A 9,491-nucleotide genomic window follows, 5' to 3' on the forward strand; every position below is an offset into this window, starting at 1 on the left:
TCTACACACGTAATAATATTTGTAGGGTGTTTCATCACCAAACTCAATAAAATATGTAAACAAAGTAAAAGAAAAATATAATGTACATAGTGTAATAAATATTAGAATAATGTACTTTTTATTTTAATTAAATATAATAAATTAATCATATAAATAAAACCGCGGGCACGGGTGCCATAATACCCGTACCAATCGTATGTATTACGTGTATTTTTAAAACCCATTTATAATACCTGCTGATACCCGTTTGTGACCTGTACCCGTGCCCGTACGGGTTTTACTCGCGAGTACCCACGGTTACGAATTTTTTTGCCATCCCTAGCGCGCTAAATCCTCATTATGATCAAAAAAGTCAAATGAATTAGTCCTTACTAAAAAAATGTGAGAAATACATTTGGTAGTACCAAAAAATTCTTAGATGAAGAATGATGTCATTTGTAATGCCGCAATGCTTTTGAACAGTAGTAAGAAAGAAAGAAGATAAAGATGGAAATTCATAGCAATAATGAAATGTAAAAAAAAATGGAGTGTTATGTGAATATATGATGCTTTATTAATAAAAAATCATAACTGTACAAATTTTATAGTGCTAATTTGTTCAAGTGGAAGAACATGATTTTTTTAGAGGAGGCGAACAATGGTTATTGTTTTTGGTGGAGGAGTAATTAATGGTGATTTGTAATTATTGAAATTTTTTTAGTCAAATTAAAAAACAGAGACTTTTCTAGAATTAATATACTAATTTTGTAATAAGTTAATTTGAACATTGAATATAGTTAAATAGGATATATAACGACTTAGTTATCTTATGCAACATTGCATAGATTAGAAAAATCCACAAAAAGTAAAAAACTACAATAATGATATATATTAAAAATAAAATGTATTATGTGACACATCTATATATCTATTCTATCTATACTTCTATATTTATACTATATAAAGTCATATTATTATATTTATTTATATATAAAGTCAAAACATGATGTAGTTATCATCATGATATAATTTCTATTTTCCAATTTTATCTTTAACATTTTTTAGTTTATACAAAAAATCTTATTATCATAAGTCACCACCACAAAAAGTTTAATTGTAAGTGGAAATTACCCATCTCACATTAAATTGCATATTCTAATAAAAAACAAAAAAATATTTCAAAGTTATCCAATAAAAAAATTATAATGTAAAATATTCTAATAAAAAACAAAAAAAGACATTCTATTTATAAGCATTTCAAAACGACTGTAAAATTACTTAATATGTTGGGGAAAATTAAATAATGGATGGGGCACATGTTCCTGTGGTATATCTAATGGGACCTAAGGGTAAGGAATTAATCATTTTTAGAAAATGTGATTGTTTTTCCTAATAAATGTTACTGGCATGAATTGAATCTTTGATATTTTGGCGTATGTGAAGGTCTAGTGAAACCTTATACCATTAAATCATGCAATTTTGGTGGATTGACCTCATATTTTTTTAGTACTACCAAATATATCTCTTCACCTTTTTGGATAAAGAACTAATCTGTTTCGGGGTTCGTAGCTGCTTCTCTCAACAAGTGTCACTTCAAGAATCGAACTTTCAACCTTAAAGATCCAATGAGATCTTACACTAGTAGATCAGCGCCTTGTTGGTATTGACATCATATTTGATATAATTGAAAATTTTATGATCTTAATTATTTAAAATTATAATCCATTATTTGTTTAGGTTTAAGTATCTTTTCTGAAAGACAATTTTATATAACCTTTTTCTTTGGAATTTTTAAAAACAATTGCCTTATATAGGAAATTATGAAAATAAATATAAAGTTATTACAATAATTTAATAATATTTATTTTCTAGTTAAATTAGAAGGGATATAATAACAAAAAAGTGCAATAAAAAATAATTTTAAGCATGAAGCTGACCTGGGAAAAATCTTCAGCGCATTGTTTTAAAGATAAATGCATTTCTTAAAATTTAAGCTAGTTGCCATGGTAAATCTATTAAGAAATGCATTTACCATGGTAAATTTATCTCCTTGACAACATTTTAAATTATGGTTTCAATTGTTTTGTGTTTATAGCAATTAAAAAAAATATCCCAATTGTGAGAATTTTAAAGTTGCATAGATTTATGAAACAAAATTTATGATTGCTATGCAAAGAAAAAAAACAATTGTTGTTATGTTTACTGCAATTAAAAAATATTGTAATTGTGGTTGTGATAGGTTGCATATATTCATCAAACAACAATTATGATTGTTATGCACACAAAAAAACATTTGTTATTGGAAAAAAAATGATGCAATTGTAGTCATGATGCACTTGTGGAAATTCCTTATACCACCAAAATTCAAAACCAGGATAATATCTTTCTTAAATTTATATTAGTTGTTCTCTATTTTTGCAGTGGAAACTGATTTGCAAGCTGGAGCTAACCATAGATATGAGGTATAGCTAAATTGTGACTAGAAACACAACATACATTGAAATTGCAGACAATATAGAATTAGAGAAAAATAAAATATAATGCTCACAATATAAGAGTTTTTGTACTGTAATTGTATAATCTACCATTTATATTTAATTATTATTAACTTTTTAAAAAGTAATTTAAATGAATGAGATGAATGATACATTAACTATATATAAACAATACATAACTATTAAATTCATTGAATTAATCATAGTCATGTATTTATTTATTATTTATTATGTGGAAAAGAGATAGTAAAACAGAAAATTTAACATTGGTCAACTCAATATTTATATACTATTCTTTCTATAACTATTGTATTTATCTCTTCTCTCCCTGACCACAATCTGATAAGAAAAAATGTAACCGGATAATTTCTCTATATCTTTGTTACCTTGAAGAAAAAAATATAATCAGTGAAATAAAAATTATGTTATGATGTTATATCCAGCTGCTGTGGGTAATACTTATTGGATTGATCTTTGCCCTTATAATTCAGTCTTTGGCTGCAAATCTTGGTGTAGCCACTCTTGGAATTGAATATAGATGGTAATAGTCACCACAAAGAAATAAAGGAATCAAGGACCACAAATTGATTTCCTTTTGCCTTATTCCTTTTTCTTTATCATTGGGCTTCTGGTTTACTTTCTGTTTTGGCCCATTGGCTTTTCCTTCTCCTATTAGAAGGTTGTTACATTTCAGGTGGTTAATTCTGTTTTAACCAGTAAAAGTTTCTATAAATAGCTTTGTACATTGATACAATTATCTAATGAAAATTTCCAGAAACATTCTTTAATCATCTTCATATCTTTGCTATCCTCTCTTTCCTTTTTCGTTTTTCTCTCTTTTCCAGGATGGGATACCATGTTTAACATGGTATCAGAGCATACATCTCTGGGTAAGATCATCTCCGCTGCAAACGTCTCTGCTCATCTTTAACTCTACCTTCTTCTCCATTTCATCTTCACATCGACGGACCCATCCTGTTTTTCACAAATGGAAACTCGTGCCATTCAACCTATGATCCCGATTCAGGATCCATCTTCCCCGTTCTTCATGCACGCTAATGAGAACCCTGGAGTAGCAATTGTTTCAAAGTTTCTTAATGGTGATAACTACCATTCTTGGTCCCGAGCCATGTTCATGTCCTTGAAAACCAAGAATAAACTACACTTCATAGATGGCTCTCTCGTGAAGCCTTCAATTGATGATCCAACATTCGCTGCTTGGGATAGGTGCAACACATTGGTGGTGTCTTGGTTAATTCAATCAATTGATGCCTCAATTGCTCAGAGTGTTCTATGGATGGATACCGCCTTGGAGATATGGCAAGACCTGCGTGAAAGGTACTATCAAGGAGATATATTTCGCATTTCAGAGTTATTCACTGAGATACACACATATAAGCAAGGAAGTCTTAGTATAGGAGCATATTATAACCATATCAAGGGACTATGGCAAGAATTGGATAACTTCAGACCAATTCCATCTTGTATCTGCATAAACAAATGTTCCTGCCACTTAATTCCCACAATAAAAGGATACAAGGAGAATGGCTATGTCATTTGCTTTCTTAAGGGCCTTAATGACCAATACGAGGGGGTAAGATCTCAGATTATGTTGATGGATCCCCTTCCTTCCATCAACAAAGCATTCTCCCTTCTAACTCAGCAAGAGAGGCACATTACTTCACATTATGGTGAGCCAAGAATTCTTGTGAGCATTGCTGATAATAGGTGCAGTAATAATGGAAATGAATTGGGAGACAATTTTAGAAGCAGTAGAGGAAGAGGTAGAAGCAGTAGAGGAAGAAACAATTCAAGAATCTCAGGAGGAAGAGAAACAAAACTTTGTAGCTTTTGTCATAAGACAGGTCACACAGTTGACCAATGCTTCAAGAAACATGGGTTCCCACCTGGTAACGTGAAGAACTATAGCATCAATAATGTGACTTCATCAGAAGAAGAACAATATAGCATTGAGTCACATATTGAGGCTAAGGATGATGGACTGGTCTCAGGGGTTAATATAACCCCTCAACAGCACCAAACCATGCTTTCCATACTGCAACAACCTGCTTCAAAAGCACCTCACATTGCAAATCAGTTCAGCACACATGCAAATATCCCCAATGACAAAGGTACCAAATGTTTATTGAGTTATTATACTAAAACTTTTGATTGGTATCTTGACACAGGGGCCACAGACCATGTTTGCCACACACTCTCACAATTCCAGACCTACAAGAAGATTAATGTCATATATGTAACTCTGCCCAATGGCAGTCAAATATCCACCACAATTTCAGAGTATCATGTTTTCTTCCAACTTACACTTAACAAATGTTCTATATATCCCTGCTTTTCACTACAATTTAATTTCTGTTTCAAGGTTGACTAACACAATTCCTTGCAAGATAACCTTTGTTGAAAATCTTTGTCACATTCAGGATCTCACATCATTGAGGATGATTGGTGTAGCTGAGTTGAAGAATGGTCTCTTTGCAATGAAAGAATCTATCAAGACTTTACCTATTATGTCTAGTCAAAAACAGAATAGGAAAGTAAACTCTTTTACTGTGTATGACAATAACATTTGGCATAATAGATTGGGGCACCCCTCTCACAATAAAATGTCCATTATGCAAAAACTCTTCTCTTATATCAAGTGTAATAAAATTTTAGATCCTTGCCATGCTTGTCATTTAGCTAAACAAAGAAAATTGCCCTATAACAGCAGCATTACTGAATCTGTTGCCATTTTTGATTTACTCCATATGGATATATGGGGGCCTTTCTCTATCCCTAGTACCCTTGGGCATAGATATTTCTTGACTATAGTGGATGACAAATCCAGATTTACATGGTTATACTTTCTAAAACTTAAATCTGAGGTGCCTAGCCTAATCAGGAATTTCATTTCCTTGGTTCATACCCAATTTGGATTGAAAGTCAAATGCATAAGAAGTGACAATGGGAAGGAATTCTCCCTAAATCACTACTATGCGGAACAGGGGATTGAGCACCAAACTAGCTGTGTTGAAACACCCCAACAAAATGGGGTAGTTGAGAGAAAACACCAACACATCCTTGGTGTAGCTAGATCTTTAATTTTTCAATCTGATTTGTCCCACTTCTTTTGGAATTATGCCATAAATCATGTTGTGCACTTGATTAATAGACAGCCAAGCAAGTATCTTTCAAATGATAATCTCTTCAATGTTCTATATGGGAAGCAACCTGATATCTCACATCTCAAGGTCTTTGGATGTCTTTGCTATGCTGCCACTCTTTCCTCACAAAGAAAGAAACTGGATCATAGATCCAAAAGATGTGTCTTTCTTGGAATGAAAAGGGGAGTGAAAGGTTATGTAGTCCTAGATGTCCTCACACGTGAAATTTTTATATCTAGAAATGCATACTTCTATGAACATATTTTTCCTTTTCAGGGAGTATCTTATGAAGAAGAGGATCCTGATCTGAACATCCCTATTGAATCATATGCTGATTCAACCCGTGATAAGAATAATGATGGAATTGTTTGCCCTTAGGTTCCTTCAAATGAACAAATCCCTTGGCAATCTAATGCTAACATAAACAATCAAGGAGAAGCCAACCATCAGATTCCTTATGTTGAAAACAATACTATCATTAGCACTGATGAACAGAATACTATCATTAGCACTGAGGAACACAATGCCCCAACCAGTAGTCAAACTCCAAGAAGATCTAATAGAATTAAGCATAAACCTCAATACCTTCAAGACTACCACTGCACATTGACCAATTCTACTTCACACCCTGTCTCACCAAAGTCTTCAAAAGTAAGGTATCCTCTATCTAAAAGTATATCCTATGATTACTTGTCTAATGCTCATACGAATTATTCTCTTAGCATCTCTTCCAACATTGAACCAAACTGTTATGATGAAGCCATTAAACACCATTGCTAGCGAGAGGCCATTCAAAAGGAGCTTCATGCTCTTGACAAAAATGATGCCTGATTTATAACAACCTTACCTAGTGATAAGAAAGCAATAGGTTGTAAATGGGTTTTCAAGTTGAAGTATAGATCAGATGGATCAATTGAAAGGCACAAGGCAAGACTTGTTGCCAAAGGATTCACCCAAACTGAGGGAATAGATTACATGGAAACATTCAGCCCTGTAGTCAAAATGACTACAATTAGAGTCATTCTATCCTTAGCCTCAATAAGAAATTGGCACATCCATCAATTGGATGTTAACACAGCTTTCCTCCATGGTGAGTTGAAAGAGGGAGTTTATATGAAAATTCCTCAAGGACTTATCATTAATCACCCTGGCCTTGTTTGCAAGCTACAAAAATCCTTATATGGTCTAAAACAGGCTAGTAGGCAATGACATGCTAAGCTTACTGGATTGCTTCTTCAGTCAGGTTATCAAAGGTCCCCTACAAACCATTCTCTCTTTATTAAATCCACTGTTTCTGATTTTACTACTATACTTGTATATGTGGATGACCTTATATTAGCAGGAAACAACATGACTGAGATTGAATTCATGAAGGAACTGCTTGATTCAGAGTATAGTATAAAAGATCTTGGACCCTTGAAATACTTCTTATGAATGGAAGTAGCAAGATCCAACAAAGGCATACTACTCTATCAAAGAAAATATGCTCTGGACATCCTTCAAGATACTGGTATGCTAGGATCAAAACCCTGCTCCACTCCAATGGAGTATGCCAAGAAACTGGTTAGTTCAGAAACAGGTGCACCTCTAACTGATCCTAGTCCTTATAGAAGACTCATGGGTAAGCTCTTGTACTTGACTCATACCAGACTCGATCTTAGTTTTTCTTTTGGACATTTAAGCCAATTTCTATCTAAACCCACTAATGTTCACTATGAGGGAGCCAAAAGGATATTGAGATATCTTAAGGGCTCTATAAGTGTTGGATTTTTACTTTCTGCAGATTCTAATCTCAAGGTAAAAGGATACAGTGATTCAGATTGGGCAGGATGCCTTGACTCTAGAAAATTTGTATATGGCTATTGCTTCTACCTTGGGAATTCTCTCATTTCATGGAAGAGCAAGAAGCAACAAGTGGTGGCAAGGTCCTCGGCTGAAGCAGAGTATAGAGCTATGGCCTTGGCAACATGTGAAGCACAATGGTTGCTTTACTTAATGCGTGACTTGCAGATTGAGCATCCTCAACCTGTGATGTTGTATTGTGACAATGAATCAGCTATTCACATTGCTGCAAATCCAATCTTCCATGAAAGGACCAAGCATATCGAAGTGGATTGCCATTCAATAAGAGAGAAAGTTGAAGCTGGATTGATACATCTCCTTTCTATTCCTACTGCATCTCAAGTAGCAGATATATTTACTAAATCACTATCACCTCATCTGTTCTAGAATTTATACTCCAAGCTTGGGATGCTAGACATACACATCCCAGCTTGTGGGGGGCTCTTGGAATTGAATATAGATGCTAATAGTCACCACAAAGAAATAAAGGAATCAAGGACCACAAACTGATTTCCTTTTGCCTTATTCATTTTTCTTTATCATTGGGCTTCTGGTTTACTTTCTGTTTTGGCCCATTGCCTTTTCCTTCTCCTATTAGAAGGTTGTTACATTTCAGGTGGTTAATTCTGTTTTAACCAGTAAAAGTTTCTATAAATAGCTTTGTACATTGATACAATTATCTAAGGAAAATTTCCAGAAGCATTCTTTAATCATCTTCATATCTTTGTTATCCTCTCTTTCCTTTTTCGTTTTTCTCTCTTTTTTAAGATGGGATACCATGTTTAACAGTCACGGGTAAGATTCAAAACACACAACAATATTCATTTGTTCTTAGTGAATTTAAAACACACAACATATAATATAAAATTGAGATTGTAAATATAATAGGTAAATGTAACCTTTCTTATTTGAATATGACAGGTAAACAAATATGTAAAGCTGAGTACCCATCATTTGTCAACTATTGTTTATGGTTATTAGCTGAACTTGCTGTAATAGCAGCAGATATACCTGAATGTATATATATTATTTATCTTTAAAAGTTAATAATGATTAACACAATAGTAACTGTTTAAAAAACTCTCGATAGATACATTTTTTTCTAAACATTAACTTTGTTTGTGGCAGTAATTGGAACAGCCTTTGCACTGAACATACTCTTCAGCATTGCTTCTTGGTCTCCAAAGATTTGGGGTATTCATAGTTTAGTTGATTACTGAACCAATTAGGAATTGTGAACAATATAGACATATATATTTAAGATATTCTTTGTCTCATACTGAATAAAATTTAGCATTTATATTAGAACTAATAATGTTTAATTAGTTTCATATTTATGTATGGACTATGAAGGGTGTAATATTATTTTACACAATCATTAAATCATTGACCATAGACAATGATTATATATAAAATTTTCATTATGCATGTGTAGATATTAAACTTATATTATAATAATAAGATTACTTTGGAAGTAATTAACCTCAAGAACTATTAACTATTACTGGGATAAAATTTAATTTTTTTTATTATATATATCATGTTACCGTCAATATTTCATAATGATGACTCTAATACTATTTAATTTTTTTAATAATAATGTTATATTTTAATGGGATAAATTTATTTAAATGTTGTTCCCCCAACTTAAATTATATTCCAATATTAAGTAAAGATGGTGATTCATTGTGAAAGTAAAAAAATGAAATATTAACTACTAAAATTTCTGTTCCTATCCGGCGAACCAAAGGTCATGTTTAGACGCCGAGGTGGTCCCACTTGTTGGGACCACCGAAGTTGACCCAGGAGACAACATGCCTTCCGTACTCCACCAACCTACCTGCCAGCGCAACAGACGGGTTGCAGAGCAGGCTAAGAGACAAGAAGGGCACAGTGTACGACCCAACAGGCCGCCTGACACGGGAAAAGCAGCTCCAGACAGCACCTTTGGTCGGCCACGCGTCGCACCACCAGCCAAGAGCCCAAGGTCAACTTTCACTCCTATAAATAG

General features: G+C 33.3%; 1 pseudogene; it reads left to right on the forward strand.

Annotated features, from left to right (window-relative positions):
- Positions 1,283-9,491, forward strand: part of LOC109326398 — a 16,026-nt pseudogene continuing 7,817 nt past the window's right edge.

This window comes from Lupinus angustifolius, chromosome LG14 (assembly GCF_001865875.1).
Source record: "Lupinus angustifolius cultivar Tanjil chromosome LG14, LupAngTanjil_v1.0, whole genome shotgun sequence".
NCBI classification, from domain to species: domain Eukaryota; kingdom Viridiplantae; phylum Streptophyta; class Magnoliopsida; order Fabales; family Fabaceae; genus Lupinus; species Lupinus angustifolius.